A 21,940-nucleotide genomic window follows, 5' to 3' on the forward strand; every position below is an offset into this window, starting at 1 on the left:
CATGTGATAATACCATGAACCTCTTCAGACTCTAATATAACCTTAGATACAATCAGTGTAAACAGACAGTCACAGACTGTCACTCATCCATGGAGTTACTCACACACCTAGTCAGTTATGCCAAAAATCAATCACACCTCCATTTTCTCAACTATACAGTTATACACACCTTACTTATTCAAACATATACTAACACATATTTACTTTACTCTCTTATACAATCTCTGATACATGTTCACAATGATCCATACAGCCACTCACACATTTACTGGCTCTTATGCACAGTTATTTATAGATGTCAACTCTCACATGTACTGTGTTTTACATATGTACTTAATTTGACATGTAGCACTGAGATATCCATTCACTCACTAATACACTCATGCACAGTCAACCGCCCATACAGCTGTTTGCACATGCACTTTTGAATCTATACATATAGTGAATCAACTACTCACACATCTATGTACAGAGTCACACACCTCCCAGCCACCCATACACACACACTCAGTTTCCCATACAAATACTTGGACAACCAATCAATAACCCATACAGTTACTCATATAGCTACTGATCAACATATGCAGCAGTTTGTAGAACAACAGATATAATGATGCACAAATTAAAACAGTTTAGTCACTAACCCATGCACTCAGTGAGACACATTTAATCACTCACTCAATCAATCAGTCATGCACCTAGTAAATCCTTCATCCAGACACTTATATATCCACTCATTCTTCAATATGTAAAACATATTTTAACTTTACAGAAACATACAGTCACTGGATGTTGTCATCAGTGATGTCATCAGTGATGTCATTTGAGATGTCATCAGTGATGTCATCAGTGATGTCACTAACCATGTCATGAATGATGTAATATGTGACATCATCAGCAGTGGATTGCGGGTGCGCGATATATAGTTAGCGCTTATAACTATATATGGAACTTCAATGGTTTTATGCGAGTAAAATAAGGTTTTGTAAATGCAAATCCCTAACTATATATGGCCTAAAACCAATGGTTTTTTCATTGAATTTTCAAGGTTTTGTAAATGCAAATTCCTAACTATATATCCACTATAACCTATGGTTTTTTCTGTGAATATATATATATAAGTCAAAATACCTTCGCTTTGGTGGCAGTAATACACGACCACCATTGATCTCCAGGTAGCCTTTTATTTAGCAGATTTTAAAGGCGATCTCAACTCTACGCGTTTCGGGATGGTTTTCCCTTGTTCACGAGTCATTGTGAAGCATATGTGATAGGTTTAAGTAAACATGTGACAGTTTTCCAAACAAATAATACTGAAAACAGACTTCCACTGTTGTGCCAAACATAAAACATAAATTTAAACATTCACAAAAACACATACGGAAATCGCAGTTTTATTTTTGTAATTCTATGCAGCTGTATTTCTTAGCAAGATCGATTTTTGGCTGTTTAAAATTGAGGTTTAATAAAGCATGCTATTCACAAGAAAATTCTCGCTCCATCTATGTTCTGCCCTAGTGGGCAATGTATAAATGAAAGATTTAGTTGCACATTATTTAGCCGCAGTGGGCAAAACATCATGTGCTTCTATATATATCTTTATTTTCTATGACACCGTTCACGAACCGCTGTCGGAAGTGGCTAATACATGGCCCTGCTCAGCGGCTGCTGAGCGCAAAGACTTTCAAGATTGGATTTGATTTAGCCCCCGGTGTAAGAAACAACGAGCAAGGAGGACCGCAAGGGAGAAGGCTCCCCGAGGTAAACCTGTGAGGGAACAGGCAGGGAAGGAGCCGGACCCCCCGAAGCGATCACGGAGTGCAGTTCATTAACCCCGGAGACAGAGAGTTTAAACGCAACGAATGAAGCAGCGTTTGAACTACAAATCCCAGGTAGCAGCACGAAACGGTGCAACAAGGATTTTCGAAGCAGAACATGGCGACGTTAAGGGGAGATAAAAGGGTGCCAGTGGCAAATGAAATGTTTGAACAATGCCAGGCAACAACAAGCACCACAACACAAACGAGTAAGGCGGCACCCATAAATAAATCAGCAAAGAGAATATTGTGGGACAAGCTTTGGAAGGTTTTAAAAACAGAACAAAATAAATGGTGGGAAGCCACCACCCTACAAAAATATATTGATGTGGCAAGAGTCCCAATGGGGCTACGAATTTTCATCACGCCAACTTTCTACAATCCAGACCCAGAGTTGATAACAGACTGGGCAGCAAATAATCACCAATGTTCCACTAACATGCAGCAAATGTTGATGAAATTCGCAACAAAAGACGTAGAAAGATTAAATAAAGAAATTGAAGAACACACTGAAGAACTCAAAGGAATGTGCAGCGAGGACGAGTTCAAAAAGGAAATGGAGAAAATGGAGATTAGTCTCAATAAAATCGAAGATGACATCAAGGTGAAAAAACAAAGAAAATTCCAGAGGGACCTTGTAGACTACCAAAGGGGACAAATAATAACTTTTGCCAAGAAGTAGGATAAAAATCGAACAACAATGCAAACAACACAAGTCGGAGATGTAAGAACAACTGAAAACACAAATGATGAAAATGGACGAACAATTAATGAGACAATGACCGAAGGGAGTGTAACCAGTGGGAGTGAAATTTCAAGTATCCATGAATTCTCTGGAGTAAAAACCAGTGTTTTAAACAAATTCGACATGGTGATGAAAGAAAGGCAAGTCACCAAAAAGCAGGGATATCGAAATTCCGGAAGAGGAAACAGAGGAGGAAAAAGCAAGAATATCTCAAAAATCTGAGAACTAGGAAGCCCTGTGGAGAAGCGAACAAGGGGCCAGCTGAAGGTGAAGTAATGGAGGCACAGTCATTAACCTCTCCGAAAGAGAACTCACCAAATCTGAGGTAGAACTTTTATCTATGGGCTTAAGTTTCTGTCCATCAAATGTTTTTAACTATACCAAGAGCCAAGTAGACTTGTTTTTCTTTACCAGAAAATTGCGTATTCGCAAATGGTTTGCCACAAAAGTATCGATTGAAGGACCGGCAAAAGTAGATAGCCCAAGCGAAATTACCATGGCAGAGGCAAAATTATCACATACTCTGAAAGTCCTAGCTGAAGAAATAGAAGAAAATAGCAGCCCTTATGATCAATTTCAGGCAGAGAATATTTCATTACAAATGAGTGTAGACAGTGGCTTTAAGCCAAAGTCAATCTTTCTGCCGCAGATCAAAAGCGATGTAATAGATGTATTTGAGAAAAGCATGAACAGAGAACTGCAGTACATTGCGAGCAACAAGAAACACAGGGGTTGGAAAAACACGACACCTACACAGAGAAAGGCATTCGAAAATCTAAAGAATGACAACACGATCGTAATTAAGAAATTCAACAAAGGCGGAAATGCAGTAGTGATGTCGAAAAATAAATACACAGAAGAAGGTCTTAGACAACTTGCAGATACAACGAAATATTGTAGAAGCAACCATATGGAATATGAACAGTAAGTAAGAACATTCAATACACAGTTGAGTCAGTGGAAAGCAAAATATCTTATAGAAAAAGAGGGATTTCAATTTTTAGAGTGTAAATATTCCAAACTTCCAGCTTTGTATCTTCTACCGAAGATCCACAAGGATACAGGTAACCCACCGGGAAGACCAATAGTCTCCTCACCGGGGAGTTGTCTGGAAAATGTGTCTAGATACATAGATTATTTCTTACAAAGTCTAGTGCAGAAACCCCCCTTGTACATAAAAGACTCAGGGGACTTTCTCAAATGCATAAGAAAGATTGAATGGAACACCAACTATTCCCTCCTGTCTTTAGAAGAAATAGGCCTTTACACTTGCATTCCAGACCAGCAGGGGCTAGATGCATGTGAACATTTCTTTTTGGAGAGATTGATCTCCTATTTGGAACACACACAGATGCTCATTGAAATTATGAGAATCTGCCTAACCCAAAACTTCTTCTTATTCGATGGTAAAATCTTCAAGCAAATCCTTGATACTTGCATGGGGACCTGCTTTGCGACTTGCTTTGTGGGTCTTTTCATGGGGTACTGGGAGAAAGAAGTTGTGTATAGATTGCTCACATACAAAGAAAAGGTAGTGAGATGGGTAAGATACATTGACGACATCTTTGTTATATGGGGTGGGACAGAAGCTGAAGCCGTCAGTTTTGTGGAATTCCTCAATGAAAATCAGTTGAATCTGAAATTCACGAGCCACTGGGGGAAAATCAGTATGGAATTTCTTGACCTTAATTTGAGAATAGTTGACAACAAACTGGAGAGTATCCTGTATAGAAAAATCACTGCAGGGAACAGTTTACTCCATGCCCGCAGCTGCCACCCAAGTTCGCTTATTCGAAGTATTCCAGTGGCGAATTACTTAGAGTAAAAAGCAATTGCAGTACACCACAGGGCTTTGAAGAAGAAGAAAAACGAATGACAGAGAGATTCAGAGTCAGGGTGTACTCACAGAAAATCATCAATAAAGCAAAGGTTGCGGTCTCTAAGAAAACCAGAGAATCATTATTGTCTGAGAAAGCTGAGGATGAAAAGGAAGAGACTAAAGATAAAACTCGTTTTATCACAACATATAGTAATCAGGCCTGTATGATTAAAAAGAGCTTAGGCGAGTTCTGGCCTATATTAAAAACAGATCCAGACATTGCAGAATATGTTGAGTCGTTCCCGCAAGTAACCTTTAAAAGGGCAAAATCCCTAAAAGATCAGCTTTGCAAAGCGGTTGAACCCAAAAAAATGAAAATAGCAGGAGTACAAGGTTTCTACACCTGTAGAAACTTTAAAGCATGCAAAAACAGTCGCAACTGCAGGGAAGTTACATTGTCACCAGACACACAACCCTTTAAGATAAGTGAATACAAGTCATGCAATACAGACTTTGCAGTCTATGCATTGTTCTGTCCGTGTAAGAAGAGTTACATAGGCAGTACAATTCATAAGGTCAAAATCAGAATTTTAGAACATCTTCGGGCAATTAAAAATGGGGACAAAGCGTATCTGATTGCCAGACATTTTCAAAGCCACCACAATCAGGATGCAACACTGCTTAGTTCCTGTGTGTTAGACACGATTAAATGAGACGAAAGGGGTGGAAACAGAGTGCAATGTTTACGAAGACTAGAGTCAAGACTGATCATACAATATAAAACACTGGTCCCCATAGGTCATAACTGTGACGAAGAACTGGCAGTTCATCTGGGTTGAGATTACGTTTATTGTTACTGTTCAGAAGCATGAAAGTCTAAAGTGTTGCATTGCAGTAGAGTAGAGATAAAAAGGTTAGAATATTAATGTATCTGTTTCAAAGTAACCATGGTTGTCCGTACAAGATTTGTATTTTGCACATAAGATGAATTTGAATTAATGTATCTCTCTAACAGAAAAACTTTTTAAAGTATATTTGTATTGTGAATTTATGAGTTACAGTTTGTTTCATATATCTTTTTTAGAACACATGAGAAAAATAGGCGGTTTGACATGAAGATAGCCAACCAGAACTATCTTCAATTTTTTGAGCAACTGAATAAGAGAATATCATTGAAAAGCTGTGAAAATGAATTTGAGGTTTTAGCCCACTGGGGCGAGATAACAAACTGTCAGTAATTTCTGAATGTCATAGAAAATAAAGATATAAAGAGAAGCACATGATGTTTTGCCCACTGCGGCTAAATAATGTGCAACTAAATCTTTCGTTTATACATTGCACATTAGGGCAGAACATAGATGGACTGAAATTTTTCTTGTGAATAGCATGCTTTATTAAACCTCAATTTTAAACAGCCAACAATCGATCTCGCTAAGAAATACAGCTGCATAGAATTACAGAAACAAACTGCGATTTCTGTATGTGTTTTTGTGAACGTTTACATTTATGTTTGGCACAACAGCGGAAGTCTGTTTTCAGTATTATTTGTTTGGAAAACTGTCACATGTTTACTTAAACCTATCACATATGCTTCACAATCACTCGTGAACAAGGGAAAACCTTCCCGAAACCCATAGAGTGGAGATCGCCTTTAAAATCTGGTAAATAAAAGGCTACCTGGAGATCACTGGTGTTCGTGTCTTACTGCCGCCAAAGCAAAGGTATTTTGACTTTATCTAAAGGTTCGCCACCTTTCACAAACCGCTGTCGGAAGTGGCTAAATCATGGCGTTGCTCGGCGGCTGCTGAGCGCAAAGACTTAATATATAAATTCATATTATATATATATATATATATATATATATATATATATATATATACACACATACATATATATATATATACATACATAGATAGATAGATAGAAAGATAGATAGATAGATAGATAGATAGATAGATAGATAGATAGATAGATAGATAGATAGATAGATAGATAGATAGATAGATAGATAGATAGATAGATAGATAGATAGATAGATAGATAGATAGATAGATAGATAGATAGATAGATAGATAGATAGATAGATACATATACTCCTTGATGTACTCAGTCCATACAAGCTTCAGTGGTGCTCATCATACTGTCCTGTTTTCCACCATTTGCATAAAGAAGTGCCCCCATCTGTAAAAAACAGATATTATAAAATGCTTAAAAACAACAGACTCAATTGCAGATTCCAAATATCAAAAACCAATCATTCATGTAAAAGAATTGCCAATTCTTCGCTAATATTTAATCCATTCTGAACCAGACTTTCCGGATCAATAATGTAGCGGGACACGAACTTTCTAAGTGATAGTTCCCAGTTGCCCCGTCTAACACCTAGATCTACACAATCGATCACAACCATACGAACAAGAGTATCATCCTGCATGTGGTTGTCATAGAAGTGACGGGCAATCGGGTATTGTTTGTTATTCTTCCGTATCGCTCGTAAGTGCTCCAGCACCCATTTCTTTGCCTCATGTTTCATACTTCCAATATACTACTTATTGCAGGGAGAAAGTCTGGTTCCAAATGGATTAAATATTAGCGAAGAATTGGCAATTCATTTACATGAATAATTGTTTTTTGATATTTGAAATCTGCAATTGAGTCTGTTGTTTTTAAGCATTTTATAATATCCATTTTTTACAGATGGGGCACTTCGTTATGCAACTGGTGGAAAACAGGACAATATGATGGGCATCATTGAAGCTTGTATGTGTGTGTATATATATAATTGACATTAATTTACAGTTCACCTCAGAAATTAGTGCTCAGCTGGTTATTCTTTTGGATGTGGAAATATATATAGAGGGCCGTAGGATTGAAACAAAAATGCACAGAAAACCTACTGCGGTTAATTCAGTCCCACACGCAAGCAGTCACCACCCAAAACACCTGGTCCAGAGCATCCCCTTTGGGGAAATGCTACATATAAAATGCATCTGTAGCACCGAGTGAGAATTGAGAAAAGCCCAACTAGAAAGTAAATCAATATTTTTGGAACAGGGTTACACTGTTAAATGTATTGATGCTGCAATACGGAAGAGTAACTCAATAGACAGAAATAAGCTTTTAAAACTCAACCTACCAGAAATAGAACCTAATGTTGAGACGGATATTGCTGTAAAGCAGGTAAAAAATACAGACCCACCCACCAAAGAATGTAGAATGATAGTTGGGTACAGCAAGCAAAACAAAGAAATCAGCCACATAATCCAGAGAAACTGGTCAAGAATGATCCAGTTCTGGGTGACAACTTACCTTTCAGACCTTCGATTACAAACAGAAGGGTACCCAACATGAGAGATATACTGGTGATAAACAACCCAACTGAACAGCCAAAAATGAACTGGCTTAATCAAAGAAAGGGCTTTTACAAGTGTAAGACTTGTAAAGCTTGTCAAAATGGGGTAAACACCTCCAGTTTTGAAACTGCTTTTAGTAGAGGGGAACAATTGATCACCAAAGCTCTGTCATGCAAAACAGAATATGCTGTGTACATTCTCGAGTGCCCCTGTGGGCTTAGGTACGTGGGAAGTACCAAGCTACAGGGGCAGAAGAGAATTTTACAACATATTTAGAGCAATCAAGAATCGAGATTCAACTTACTCCGTTGCTCGACATTTTAATGAGTTTCACCAAGCAGATCCAAAGCTTTTAAAATACTAGTTAATTGACAGTGTACCTTTTAACAAGAGAGAGGGAAATAGGGAGGGTAGTCTCCGTAAAAGGGAAACCAGGTACATTTTAGAACTGGATTCCAGACACCCCAATAGTCTGAATATTACCGAAGACTTATACACATGTCTATAAGCGGGTACTTTGGCTTTACTCCATATCTGCGATAGCTACAGGAATAAAATGAGGAAATTCAGTGAATTCTTAAGCAAAGAACAACTACCAAGTAAAGATACTAAAAACATATGTTAAAGACCTCACAACAGATTCATTGATAACAGAGTAAGATATAGGCTTTTATCTTATATCTTTCATTTTAAATCGTTTTTATAACACTTAAAAATAAAAAAAATTTAGTATTAGCTTTTCACTATAATAGAGATATACTACTGTCGATAGAGGCTTCTTTCGACAGATGAGCTTTACTACAGAAATAGGAGGAGATTTAAAAAAAAAAATTCTACACGGCGGCCCGGCAGTGGGAAGCAGCACCATTGCCAGTTGGGAAAGTATCTGCAACCAGCTGGCGAGGCAGCAAGTTTGAACTCATCAACATTGGTTCTGCAAGTCACTCGGTGCCAAATGAAACCTGCCAAACTGTGACACAAACCTACTATAGGTAATGATGAACTTAAAATTACGGACTGCGCATTTGTACTTAATTAAGGAACCCTATGTCCCATCATGCTTTGTAATGATGTTGAAAATGCACACGTTACCTGCAAATGAATAAAACTGGAAATGCAAGCATGAAAAGTTGAAATGCTGTTGTTTGTTTAGCCCAGGAAGAAGGGGTCGTGGAAACCCTGAAACGCGTAGGCATCCTGAATAAAATGTGGAACAGAGCGCAGACTGCACGTGAAAGAGCCAGAGGGTAGAGTGACTTCGATTGTGCTTCCAAGCTTCAGGGCACTTTGTTTGACATATATATATATATATATATATATATATATATATATATACATATATATATATATATATATATATTCACTGAAAAAACCATAGGTTAGAGACCATATATAGTTAGCTGGACATTTTATTGACATAAAACCAATGAAATTCCATATATAGTTAGTTGCACTAACTATATATCGCGCACCCGCAATCCACTGCTGATGATGTCACATATTACATCATTCATGACATGGTCAGTGACATCACTGATGACATCACTGATGACATCTCAAATGACATCACTGATGACATCATCTAGTGTCTGTGTGTTTTTGTAAAGTTTAAATATGTTTTACATATTGAAGAATGAGTGGATGTATGGAAGACTGAGTGTGTGTGTGGCTGGCTGGGAGGTGTGTGACTCTGTGCATATCAATGTGTACTTGTATCAGTGATTGTATAAGAGAGTAAGTATGTGTTAGTATATGTGTGAAAAGTATGGTGTTCTGTGTTTAACTGTATAGATGAGGAAATCGAAGTGTGATTGATTCTTCACAGGACTGACTAGGTGTATGAGTGCATATGATAGTGTTGTAATAATGAGTGACTGTATGTATGAGTGATTGTATGGGTGAATGAGTGAATGTGTGTGTAGACGTAGGAATCAGTGAGTGCGTATGTAGTAACTGGTATTGGTGTGTCATGATGTCATCAGTGATGTCATTTGAGATGTCATCAGTGATGTCATTTGAGATGTCATCAGTGATGTCATCAGTGATGTCACTGAAGTATGGTGTTCTGTGTTTAACTGTATAGATGAGGAAATGGAAGTGTGATTGATTCTTTACAGGACTGACTAGGTGTGTGAGTAACTCCATGTATGAGTGGCAGTGTGTGAGTGTCTGCATAGGTGTATGAGTGCATATGATATTGTTGTAATAATGAGTGACTGTATGTATGAGTGATTGTATGGGTGAATGAGTGAATGTGTGTGTAGACGTAGGAATCAGTGAGTGCGTATGTAGTAACTGGTATTGGTGTGTCATGATGTCATCACTGATGTCATTTGAGATGTCATCAGTGATGTCATCAGTGATGTCATTTGAGATGTCATCAGTGATGTCATCAGTGATGTCACTGACCATGTCATGAATGATGTAATATGTGACATCATCAGCAGTGGATTGCGGGTGCGCGATATATAGTTAGTGCAACTAACTATATATGGAATTTCATTGGTTTTATGTCAATAAAATGTCCAGCTAACTATATATGGTCTCTAACCTATGGTTTTTTCAGTGAATCTTCAAGGTTTTGTAAATGCAAATTCCTAACTATATATGGTCTATAACCTATGGTTTTTTCAGTGAATTTCATTGGTTTTTTAAAAGCTAATATCTATAGCTGTAAAATATATTCTTTATTACGTGACGTATCACGTAGCCACGTGAGACGCCTCATGACGCGTCGCATAACCGTGACGTATCGGTTCTGCAGCGCAAACAAAACCCGTAACGTAAGCGTGCCGGAGCACGCTTACAGATATATATTTTTTTTTTAACCTTAATTAGACAAAATCCACACGTGCACATATCTTGAGGCCTTGCAAAGGCACATCAAACAAACAGTCCCTACAATTTTGCCAAGTTTGCTGGAAATCTATTCCCTTAATTTTTTTTTTACTGTTTCTCTTGGTTTTCCCATTGTTACGCTTACCGGGACGCTACCCGGTACGCGAACCGGACACTCCAAAAACACAAGATGGCGGACTCCCGTTACGCTGCCGGTTAGCTGCCCGGTTCGCGTACCGGGAAGCGCCTCTACCGCGAAAAATCGCCCCTTCGTTTTTCACCACATCTTGACAAGATGGCGGCCGCTCCGGTTTGTTTAGAATGTTTACAGACACCGGAGAGCCAATCAGATTCACTTCGCGAAGTTCCGTTACGCGTCAGGTACGCGAACCGGGGCGCTAACCGGAGCGCTGTCACAGATATATATATTTTTTTAAACGTTAATTTCTCAAAATCCACTGGAGCACATATATTGAGACATAGCAAAGGCACGTCGGGCAAACCATATCTACAATTTTGCCAAGTTTCATGTAAATCTATTCAGCCGTTCGAGCTAAAAGTGAGTCCAACCGCCCTATGGAAAAATGAATGGGAAAAACGCGTTTTGGGACCCCCCTTTGTTCTCGGCCCCCCCTTAACGAAACCCCACCAAATTTTCAGGGGCTGCTCAGAAAATAAATGTGCCATTTTCCTGAAAATTTCAGCCAATTCCGTCCACAAACGCCAAAGTTATTAGACATAGAATTTTCAGAAATCCCATAGAGAAAAAATCCTAACTATATATACCCACTGGCTATCGCCAGTAGGTAATATACATATATAAACATATGTAATCTGCATATCTATATAAATATAAATGCATGCATACATATACATATATGCATACATATGCATGTTATTTACATGAAAGTTTTAAAAACACTAATAAAAGCAAAGCTAAAAAGCAACCTCATTACAAACAGAATGGCTTTAACTTAAACGAGGGCGAGATCTATTGCATTTTCAATGCTTGTTTACTTTGGTTCTATCAAGAAGGCATTCAGATGTGTCACACATTTGCCATAAATTCTGAATGTTAGCACTCTAGTTGCTCATTAGATCACTGTAGTAAAGCTAGTGCTCACCAGGGAAGTCTGCTGCTAATCATGGTTTGCAGCCATTTTCCCGCATTTTTTATCCCGCAGACTTTCAGTCCGCATACCATTATCCCGCAAGGTCATTGAGCTTGCATACCATTATCCCGCATTTTTTCAAAACGCATGTGCATTTATCGCGCATGCCTTTACAAAGAATTACGTTTTAAAGGCATGTATGGTAAATGCATTTGCGTTGTGAAAACCACGATGACGAGAGAGGTAAGTGGGTTTGTGTTAATTTTTTCGTGGGTTAGTGATTGTGTAGTGTAGTGTAGTGTTGTGTAGTGTAGTGTTGTGTTAGTGTAGTGTAGAGTTGTGGTGGTTGTTTAGTGTAGGGTCATGCTGGGGGTAGTGTTTTAGGGTTTAGGGTTGTGTTGTAGTGTTTGCGTAGTGTAGGGTCATGCAGGGGGTAGTGTTTTAGGGTTCAGGGTAGTGTTGTAGTGTTTGCGTAGTGTAGGGTCATGCTGGGGGTAGTGTTTTAGGGTTTAGGGTTGTGTTGTAGTGTTTGCGTAGTGTAGGGTCATGCTGAGGCTAGTGTTTTAGGGTTTAGGGTAGTGTTGTAGTGTTTGCGTAGTGTAGGGTCGTGCTGGGCGTAGTGTTTTAGGGTTTAGGATAGTGTTGTAGTGTTTGCGTAGTGTAGGGTCATGCTGGGGGTAGTGTTTTAGGGTTTTGGGTAGTGTTGTAGTGTTTGCGTAGTGTAGGGTCATGCTGGGGTGTAGTGTTTTAGGGTTTAGGGTAGTGTTGTAGTGTTTGCGTAGTGTAGGGTCATGCTGGGGGTAGTGTTTTAGGGTTCTGGGTAGTGTTGTAGTGTTTGCGTAGTGTAGGGTCATGCTGGGGTGTAGTGTTTTAGGGTTTTGGGTAGTGTTGTAGTGTTTGCGTAGTGTAGGGTCATGCTGGGGTGTAGTGTTTTAGGGTTTTGGGTAGTGTTGTAGTGTTTGCGTAGTGTAGGGTCATGCTGGGGGTAGTGTTTTAGGGTTTTGGGTAGTGTTGTAGTGTTTGCGTAGTGTAGGGTCATGCTGGGGGTTAGTGTTTTAGGGTTTTGGGTAGTGTTGTAGTGTTTGCGTAGTGTAGGGTCATGCTGGGGGTAGTGTTTTAGGGTTTTGGGTAGTGTTGTAGTGTTTGCGTAGTGTAGGGTCATGCTGGGGGTAGTGTTTTAGGGTTTAGGGTAGTGTTGTAGTGTTTGCGTAGTGTAGGGTCATGCTGGGGGTAGTGTTTTAGGGTTTAGGGTAGTGTTGTAGTGTTTGCGTAGTGTAGGGTCATGCTGGGGGTAGTGTTTTAGGGTTTAGGGTAGTGTTGTAGTGTTTGGGTAGTGTAGGGTCATGCTGGGGTGTAGTGTTTTAGGGTTTAGGGTAGTGTTGTAGTGTTTGCGTAGTGTAGGGTCATGCTGGGGTGTAGTGTTTTAGGGTTTTGGGTAGTGTTGTAGTGTTTGCGTAGTGTAGGGTCATGCTGGGGGTAGTGTTTTAGGATTTAGGGTAGTGTTGTAGTGTTTGCGTAGTGTAGGGTCATGCTGGGGGGTAGTGTTTTAGGGTTTTGGGTAGTGTTGTAGTGTTTGCGTAGTGTAGGGTCATGCTGGGGGTAGTGTTTTAGGGTTTTGGGTAGTGTTGTAGTGTTTGCGTAGTGTAGGGTCATGCTGAGGGTAGTGTTTTAGGGTTTAGGGTAGTGTTGTAGTGTTTGCGTAGTGTAGGGTCATGCTGGGGGTAGTGTTTTAGGGTTTAGGGTAGTGTTGTAGTGTTTGCGTAGTGTAGGGTCATGCTGGGGGTAGTGTTTTAGGGTTTAGGGTAGTGTTGTAGTGTTTGCGTAGTGTAGGGTCATGCTGGGGGTAGTGTTTTAGGGTTTAGGGTAGTGTTGTAGTGTTTGCGTAGTGTAGGGTCATGCTGGGGGTAGTGTTTTAGGGTTTAGGGTAGTGTTGTAGTGTTTGCGTAGTGTAGGGTCATGCTGGGGTGTAGTGTTTTAGGGTTTTGGGTAGTGTTGTAGTGTTTGCGTAGTGTAGGGTCATGCTGGGGGTAGTGTTTTAGGGTTTAGGGTAGTGTTGTAGTGTTTGCGTAGTGTAGGGTCATGCTGGGGTGTAGTGTTTTAGGGTTTTGGGTAGTGTTGTAGTGTTTGCGTAGTGTAGGGTCATGCTGGCGGTAGTGTTTTAGGATTTAGGTTAGTGTTGTAGTGTTTGCGTAGTGTAGGGTCATGCTGGGGGTAGTGTTTTAGGGTTTAGGGTTGTGTTGTAGTGCTTGCGTACTGTAGGGTCATGCTGGGGGTAGTGTTTTAGGGTTTAGGGTTGTGTTGTAGTGTTTGTGTAGTGTAGGGTCATGCTGGGGGTAGTGTTTTAGGGTTTAGGGTAGTGTTGTAGTGTTTGCGTAGTGTAGGGTCATGCTGGGGTGTAGTGTTGTAGGGTTTTGGGTAGTGTTGTAGTGTTTGCGTAGTGTAGGGTCATGCTGGGGGTAGTGTTTTAGGGTTTAGGGTAGTGTTGTAGTGTTTGTGTAGTGTAGGGTCATGCTGGGGGTAGTGTTTTAGGGTTTAGGGTAGTGTTGTAGTGTTTGTGTAGTGTAGGGTCATGCTGGGGGTAGTGTTTTAGGGTTTAGGGTAGTGTTGTAGTGTTTGTGTAGTGTAGGGTCATGCTGGGGGTAGTGTTTTAGGGTTTAGGGTAGTGTTGTACTGTTTGTGTAGTGTAGGGTCATGCTGGGGGTAGTGTTTTAGGGTTTAGGGTAGTTTAGTTGTTTAGTGTATGCTAAAGGCATATTCGTTCTAAAAGTTTTCGTTATTTTAATTTGCGGCCTAATAGTACATGCAGGATTTTTTTTGCGGACTGATGGTATGCGGGATTTCGTCATATATTCGCTAATCATACTTTCTATGGCAAAATGAACCCCCTCATTTTGTTCCTTTTTAAATTAAATGTTTTAAGAGTTATCACTTTATTCCAATCAAGATGGCTTCAGGTGTGCCATACCTTTGTAATAAGTAGGACTGTTAGCACTCTAGTTGTTCTTTAGAACACTCTGGGACAATCTGTCATTGGGCTATAGTTGGGCTACATCTGGCTGATATTTGGGCTACATTTGGTTTTTTTTGTCTCTGGTGGCCATCTTTGGGCTACATTGGGCTACATTGGGCTACATTGGGCTACATTTGGGCTCCAACATATATATAGCCCAATGTAGCCCAATATATATTTTTCAAAGTTAATTTTCGTAAAAACCACTGGAGCCTATATCTTGAGACATAGCAAAGGCACATCGGGCTACCAGTCCCTACAATTTTGCCAAGTTTGGTGTAAATCCATTCAGCCGTTCAGGCTAAAAGTGAGGCCAACCGCCCTATGGAAAATTGCATGGGAAAAACACGTTTTGGGACCCCCCTTTTTTCTCGGCCCCCCCTTGACGAAACCCCCCCCAAATTTTCAGGGGCTGCTCAGAAACAAAATGTTCCATTTTCCTGAAAATTTCAGCCAATTCTGTCCTCATAAGCCAAAGTTATTCGACATAGAATTTTCAAAAATCCCATAGGAAAAAAATCCTAACTATATATACCTACTGGCTATCGCCAGTAGGTAATATATATATATATATATATTCACTGAAAAAACCATAGGTTATAGACCATATATAGTTAGGAATTAGCATTTACAAAACCTTAATTTACTCGCACAAAACCATTGAAATTCGCATATATAGTTAGTTGCGCTAACTATATATCGCGCACCCGCAATCCACTGCTGATGATGTCACATATTACATCATTCATGACATGGTCAGTGACATCACTGATGACATCACTGATGACATCTCAAATGACATCACTGATGACATCACTGATGACATCTCAAATGACATCACTGATGACATCACTGATGACATCTCAAATGACATCACTGATGACATCACTGATGACATCTCATTTGACATCACTGATCACATCACTGATGACATCATTCATGTGATTATACGATGAACCTCTTTAGACTCTAATATAACCTTAGATACACTCAGTGTAAACAGACACTCACAGACTGTCACTCATCCATGGAGTTACTCACCCACCTAGTCAGTCATGCAAAGAATCAATCACACATCCATTTCCTCAACTATACAGCTATACACACCTTACTTATTCAAACATATACTAACACATATTTACCCTTTTATACAATCCCTGATACAAGTTCACAATGATCCATGCAGCCACTCACACATTCACTGGCTCTTATGCACAGTTGGAGTTACTCACCCACCTAGTCAGTCATGCAAAGAATCAATCACACATCCATTTCCTCAACTATACAGCTATACACACCTTACTTATTCAAACATATACTAACACATATTTACCCTCTTATACAATCCCTGATACAAGTTCACAATGATCCATGCAGCCACTCACACATTCACTGGCTCTTATGCACAGTTATTTATATATGTCAACTCTCACATGTACTGTGTTTTACATATGTACTTACTTTGACATGTAGCACTGAGATATCCATTCACTCACCAATACACTCATGCAGACAGTCAACCACCCATACAGCTGTTTCCACATGCACTTTTGAACCCATACATCTAGTGAATCAACTGCTCACACATCTATGCACAGAGTCATACACATCCCAGCCACCCACACACACAGTCTCATATACAAATACTTGGGCAACCAATAAATAACCCATATAGTTACTCATATAGCTACTGATCAACACATGCAACAGTTTACAGAACAGAAATAATGATGCACAAATTAAGACAGTTTAGTCACTAACCCATGCACTCAGTGAGACACATTTAATCACTCACTCATACAGTCAGTCATGCACCTACTAAATCCTTAATGCAGACACTTATACATCCACTCATTCTTCAATATGTAAGACATATTTTAACTTTACAGAAACAATCAGTCACTGGATGTTGTCATCAGTGATGTCATTAGTGATGTCACTGACCATGTCATGAATGATGGAATATGTGACATCATCAGCAGTGGATTGCGGGTGCGCGATATATAGTTAGCGCAACTAACTATATATGCGAATTTCAATGGTTTTGTGCGAGTAAAAAAAGGTTTTGTAAATGCTAATTCCTAACTATATATGGTCTATAACCTATGGTTTTTTCAGTGAATTTCAATGGTTTTTTAATAGCAAATATGAAAAGCTGTAAAATGTCAAGTACGTGGTAGGTAAAAACATTTTCGTATTTATGCGCGCTGATGTGCTTTGAACGCTGCCCCCCCCTCCTCTTTTCTTTTAAAAATTGGAAGAAACAAAAAGTATTCCCTTCCATAAATAACCCAAGACTTTTATTTTGTTATGGCAAGGGAACGAAATGGAGAATAAACTATAGTTGGTCACCATGGGGTTTAAAGAAGGGATGGTTCTTCACCAGATTAGATATTTACCCAGACCCTCATTCTCCAATGTGATGAACTAGGCTAAAATTCTTCTGGTGCCTGCACCCTGTCACAGAATATCACCCTAAAACATGAAATCTCCCAAACACCAGATTGAGTTGAACCCCACAGTAAGCCTTATTTCTTCAGGGCCTCAGAATTTCTTTTGCTTTGCTCATGGAAATTGTGGGATATAGGAGAGATAAGGTGTTACCATTAAGAAAGGGTAGTATTTAAATTTGCATATCAATTATGTTAAACCTTTTAGACATATGATATGCTAGCTTGAACTTATGCTTTACATTTGAAGCCGAATTCAACAGCTTAAGTAAATAGGTTTTCGTAGTTATAACTTTAAAGGGTGATCTAGCAAGCTGTAAAGATTTTCTAAAACAGTGGAGCGTATTTAGTTTTTTAATGTACATGTTTATGAAACGATTACACAAATGAAACATTTGTGAGTTTTAAATTTCCGGAGAAGTATAATTCACCAATAGCTTTCTCTGTAGATGTTTTTCCATTAACAATCCCAGTTCCATCACCCGCCCAGGATATCACTACTGTTTTCAAAAAACAGATATATCTGTGACAGCGTTCCGGGTAGCGCTCCGGTTCGCGTACTTTTCGCGTAACGGAACTTTGCGAAGCGAAGCTGATTGGCTCTCCGGTGTCTGTCAACATTTTAAACAGTCCGGAGCGGCCGCCATCTTGTCTCTCGGTAGGATCGAGAGACAAGAGAAGGCCAAAACGAAGGGGTAAATGACCATAAGGGGGCATAGTAGATCCTCCCTGACCCCCTAGGTTTGATGTGGAGGCTTTAAAAGAGCCCCGCGTGCGGTGCGCCGGGTACGCGCACCGGAAAGCGGTCCGGGGAGCGTACTATAAGGAAACAAGAATGATAGACTTTTAAAATATTGTATGTTTATTGATTGTTCGTTTTGTTGTTTTTTTTTTTTATTTTTTTTTATTTACGTAGCAACATGTAGGTACCAATGCAGAGTCTAAAAATAAATAAACGCCGTCTCCTTATAGATATCTTGCAAGTTGTTTCTGAAGTTATTGTGGTATATGGAATTCATACCATAATCTGTCTGGAAAGCCGAAACAATATGGAGGCAGGAGATGATAAAGAGATGTTAAATACACATTGGAGATAATATAGTGGAAGAAAGGAAGTAACTATGAGCAGACTTACTATGTAACACAAAAAAGTTGCACAGTATATTTAAAGTCTGACTTTACATTATAATCAATTTGCTACTAGTTTACAAAATACATATAAAAATGAATAATGTCTCGAAAAATTTTGAATTATTAAATAAACATTTATTTTTCTGATTCTTTTTCAAAATTAAAAAGAAATTCTAATAATTCATTGTCAGTTTTTTTTTCATTTTCAAGTACGAAATCTACTGCTTCCACACATTGCAGAAGTTCAAAGTCCCGTGAATCATCCTAGAATTCAGAGTCAATTTCTGCATCTGTTTTGCTTCCTGCAACAATTTCCAAGTTAGTTTTGTTCTCTCCTTCCATTTTTGTGCTGTAAAATGAATTTTAAAAAAATATATCAGTACAGATAGGGCACTGTTGGGTTTAAGTACAGACAGGTAGTTTGTTTTTTAAACAGTGATTTTATCTTTGGGCAGTGTATGGTATCAGACTGGAAGTAGAAATATAAAAAAAGTGTATGTGATAAAGCCTAAGTAAATTCATAATTATACAAGACAAGCCTAACTCCATCCATAACTATAACAGAGAAGTCTATCTTATTCTATAACTATTACAGAGGGATAGTATATAACTATCAGAAAATGTTTTCCTAATTAACTTATAGTTCACAACATACTTCAGTTTTTAAAATCACATCTTACCTTTCAAAAAGAAGTTTAAGTTCTCAGTTGAAATGCACTTCAGGATGTAGTTGTCAAAATGGCTGTTTCTCTCTCTTTCTTTATATATATTTAGGTACATAACCAATCAAATGTCATGATATAATAGTACAAAATGAAAGTAACATTTTAATTGGTTGTCAATTCCAACACTTCATATGTGTTTTGTGAAGTAATTTACCTCAGGGAATTTAGAGAGGTCTACATGTTAAATGGCTAAATGGAATTCCAACCAAATTTGTGAAAATGGTAGGGATTGGTATGTAGTATGAGCTAATGTATAATTAGTGAAAGTGTCTCCAGTGGTTTTTCTGTAAATTACGTTCCCACCTTTTTTAAGCGAGTGCTTGTCAGTGCGTGTCCCGGTACGCGAACCTGCAGCGTTACGAGAGTCCTCCATTTTGTGTTTCGGTAGAATTGAGATACAAGATGGAGGGTAAATAATGTTCAGAATGGGTAGAAGGGGGCACGGTAGACGTATCCTGACCCCTGGGTTTTCTGAGGGTGGCTGAGGAGGCTCATATATGTCAGAAAAAAAATTGAATTTTTCGCGCTGTTAGCTGCCGGTACGCGAACCGGATAGCGAACCGGGAAGCGAACATAAGTGAAAATTAGTGAAAAAAGGTACATTCGAAATTTCAAAAGAGTAATTAAAGTTAAGGTAGCTCTGAAGAGAGCTTTTGGGTTCTGTGTAAGTTCTAGGTACTTATAAGTAGGTACCAATACACAGTCTTAAATTTTGTATGAAAACTCTGTTCCCCTCATCTGAGAAGTGCACACCATCTCCTCTGTAGATATCTTGCATGTAATAACGCAAGTTATTGTTGTAGATGGAGCCCATTCCATGGTCTCTCATGTAAGCTGAAACAGACTTATTTACATACTTCCTCCATTTCTCAATTTGTGGACAAAATTGATTGGACCACCTCCATTTTTGTCTTTGGCATATATTGGAATATACCAAGGCAGTTTGAGGAAAAAGTGCCATAAATTGCTCAAAGGTGTCTTTTAAGAGCATTTCCAGACCTACCCCAGTCAAACTGCCCAAATCATTTCCTCCACAGTGCACTATTATGAGGTCAGGGTTTGGCAAATGTAAAAAGGTTTTCACCAATGGTATCAATTGGTGATATTTCAATCCTCTTTGGCCAATCCATTTGATTTCCACATTTTGTAAATTGAGGTTGTGTAAATTTCTGTTATCAGCATACCTGTGAGCCCAGTGGATGTAGCTATGTCCAAGAATCCAGACTGAAAACATGGCTAGAGGAGTTTCTGCTGCAGTCAGATGAAGTGTGGGAATGAAATGGCAGTTGAAACAGTGGAGTTTGTAATGAAAAAAAACTGTGGAGTTTGAGTGCAAATGATTCATTAGCAGTGATTGGTGGATTTCCATTGCTGAAAACAGAAAGTTAGGGTGCCTGGATGTGTTCTTTGAAAGATGTAATTTGAATGGTTAATAAAAAATGATGTTATGAAAGATTGCAGTGGATTAGCAGGTGTACTGAGAGTTCAGAGTTCATTTGAAACATTGTTGTGTGAACTTGTAAACATGAGAGGTCTGGCAGGCGGTAGTTGCTATGGAAAAAGGGCAGAAAGGGCAGAGGGGGGAAGGGTGTTGATTTGAAAATAGTGAGTGAAGAGTTTTGATTGGCTGTCATGAGAGATATGTGTGATGAATATCAGCATTTTAGTGCCTTTGTTGGTTCCAGCCTCTGAAGTGCATACCTTTTGTTCTGCTAAAGAAAAATTGGTGTGTTTCTGAGACTGTTTTGAAATTCAAAAAGCATTTGTTAAGGTGAATTATCGTTTCTTTATTTTAGATAGAGACTAGTATGCTTTTTTTAGCAGTGATTGGTGGATTTCCATTGCTGAAAACAGAAAGTTAGGGTGCATGGATGTGTTCTTTGAAAGATGTAATTTGAATGGTTAATAAAAAATGATGTTATGAAAGATTGCAGTGGATTAGCAGGTGTACTGAGAGTTCAGAGTTCATTTGAAACATTGTTGTGTGAACTTGTAAACATGAGAGGTCTGGCAGGCGGTAGTTGCTATGGAAAAAGGGCAGAAAGGGCAGAGGGGGGAAGGGTGTTGATTTGAAAATAGTGAGGGAAGAGTTTTGATTGGCTGACATGAGAGATATGTGTGATGAATATCAGCATTTCAGTGCCTTTGTTGGTTCCAGCCTCTGGAGTGCATACCTTTTGTTCTGCTAAAGAAAAATTGGTGTGTTTCTGAGACTGTTTTGAAATTCAAAAAGCATTTGTTAAGGTGAGTTATCGTTTCTTTATTTTAGATAGAGACTAGTATGCTTTTTTGAGAAAATAAGAAAGCCAGCTGTGCATTTAAAATGATGTTTTGAGTCAAGTGTTTGCATTATGTTTTCAAAGAAGATTTTGCATTCTTTTACCAATTATAATTGTAGATAATGTAAAGTATTGGTACTGACAAGGTGTGGTTGTACATAGGAGCTGTGCTGTGTTTTCAAATTATGATCAGAAAATCGTTTTTAAGGAAAAGGAATGCTTTTAAAAATTATGAGAATTTATTTACTTGCGATGTGACTCCTGCAATGCGTCGCTTTTGCGGAACAGATGCATGATGCATCTGTGTTGTTATTGCCCCATGCTGCTCTACAGTGTACATGTTAAAAGTGATGCATAAGTGGTGCAAGGGCCTTGTAAATACACCCCTATGTGTGCTTAGCCATTTCAAGTCACTTCCCCCTTGTTCAAGGGCCTTGTAAATACGTCCCCATGTGTGTTTGGTCATTTGTAGTCACTTTCCCCGTGGTGCAAGGTCCTTGTAAATACGCCCCCATGTGTGCTTGGTAAATTTTGATTTTGATTGTTTGAGTTACATAGCCATGTTAAAAGTGATTAAAAAAAAGGTGCAAGGACCTTAAAAAAGTTTTCATGTGTATTAGGGCATTTTAAGTCAGTTCCCCATGAATGTAGGTATATAATT

The sequence above is a fragment of the Lissotriton vulgaris genome, chromosome 3_1 (assembly GCF_964263255.1).
Source record: "Lissotriton vulgaris chromosome 3_1, aLisVul1.2, whole genome shotgun sequence".
Lineage (NCBI taxonomy): Eukaryota > Metazoa > Chordata > Amphibia > Caudata > Salamandridae > Lissotriton > Lissotriton vulgaris.